Consider the following 1,970-nt stretch of genomic DNA (forward strand, 5'->3'; position numbering starts at 1 on the left):
GGCAGTGTTTTGATTACTCAAAGCAAGTGCAAAGTGATTTAAATTCCAAACAAAAGAGTCTTGATGTCATACCAGAAACTGTGGGTACACCTGCAAAGTAGGTAATCAGTAGCACTACGTAGTGCCGGATGCGGTTCAGTGAAGAACATCCTTTGGTGACCCATGGAGAATGCCGAGAATGCAGATATTAGAAGCCTGAAGACCAGTCATCAGGTACGTGTAACGGGACACCAGCAGCACTCAGACGCACTGTTCCATCACTGACAATCTCTGGCACTTTGTGTTCTGGACGCACGGATAAGTGGAGTTAAAGGCTGACGTCTTTGTACACAACATGACAAACACAAGCACTGGTCTAGATAACAGCGTACGTGGTAGAGGGGGTATGCAGTCAATATCAGATTCGTTTTAGGATGGGATTGCATTTACGGAATCGGTGTGGATATCGAGTGTCTACTAACTTAACACTTAAGCTTTGACTTCTTAGAACACTTGCAAACATTGACAAACATTCTCATCTGCTCCCTGACAAGACACATCGCTATGTGATAGGAACGTTTGTCCTTGAGTCGGGACGTTTCGTTTCGTTTTCGCCAGGTATCATCTGTGGCGTGTGCGCCGCAGCGTGTCTGCAAAGCTACACAGTACTCATGGGGTTTGTGTGTGTGTGTGTGTGTGTGTGTGTGTGTGTGTGTGTGTGTGTGTGTGTGTGTGTGTGTGTGTGTGTGTAGTACTCGTGGGGTTTCCAAAAAAGCCTGGTGAGTGTTATTGTTTTTCTGCGCCGCGGAAGAACTTGGTCCTGGCCACATCCCCTTGCCACATACCGGTGCGCTCCCTGAGCTGGAATAACAGAGAGGCGGAGAGCTGGCGGCCATCACTGCCATCCTACCGACAAACACCTCAGCCACAGCGCTGCACTGCACTATGGGACATTCCAGTCTGTTTCTGCTCACACACTCTAGTACATTTCATTAGTGTCCATGTGCTACGGCTGACAAACAGACACAGAGACAGAGAGAGAGAGAGAGAGAGAGAAAGAAGAGAGAGAGAGAAAAGAGAGAGAGAGAGAAAGAGAGAGAGAGGGGGGGGAGGGAAAGAGAGAGAGAGAGAAAGAGAGAGAGAAAGAGAGAGAGAGGGGGGAGGGAAAGAGAGAGAGAGGGGGGGAGGGAAAGAGGAGAGAGAGAGAAAGAGAGAGAGGGGGGGGAGGGAAAGAGAGAGAGAGGGGGGGAGGGAAAGAGAGAGAGAGAGAAAGAGAGAGAGAGAAAGAGAGAGAGAGGGGGGGAGGGAAAGAGAGAGAGAGAGAAAGAGAGAGAGAGAAAGAGAGAGAGAGGGGGGGAGGGAAAGAGAGAGAGAGAGAGAGAGAGCAAGGGAGAGAGAGAGGGGAAGGGAGAGTGCGAGAGAGAGAGAGAGGAAGGCAGAGAGAGAGAGACTAGAGCTAACAGAAAGGGGAGATGGGGGAAGAGGAAGTAAGAGAGGACCAGTAGGGCCTTATACATGTGCCACTGAGATCAGATCAGTTTATCGTATCGTATTCGCGTGTAGGTGTGAAGATTTTCAAGGGAAACGGCTCTTGTCGTTACCTGTATACATGTGCAAAATGTAAAGCGGTTACATTGCCTAGGGCATGCGCAAAGACCACGGAGATGTGCTCCCACCTGGTTTGTTTACTAACAACATCAACGTGGATCCGCATCGGGCACAGGCAGTGTAGTGGCTTAAAGTTCCCTTCTTTCTATCAGCATATAGTTCTTAATATTTTCTTTGAATAACCACTCTCGGATGGAAAGAAAACGAGTCTACGCGTGGATGTGTTTCAACAACGGTAGAAAACTGTGTTTGCTCCGTCTTTTACTGGACTCATAATTATATGACAGTGGTATTAGTTACAGTTGAGACACCCGAAATAACTTGCATGCGCAGCAATCCTGAGACGTGATTTTTAGTTTGCACATGAATACTAAAGTCTTCTT

General features: G+C 48.0%; 1 protein-coding gene across 2 annotated transcripts in view; it reads right to left on the reverse strand.

Moving 5' to 3' along the window:
• rnf24 (ring finger protein 24) overlaps positions 1 to 1,970 on the reverse strand; it is a 45,173-nt gene that overhangs the window by 12,923 nt on the left and 30,280 nt on the right. The window lies entirely within an intron of this gene.

Source organism: Sprattus sprattus, assembly GCF_963457725.1.
Source record: "Sprattus sprattus genome assembly, chromosome: 20".
In the NCBI taxonomy this organism is placed as follows: Eukaryota; Metazoa; Chordata; class Actinopteri; order Clupeiformes; family Clupeidae; genus Sprattus; species Sprattus sprattus.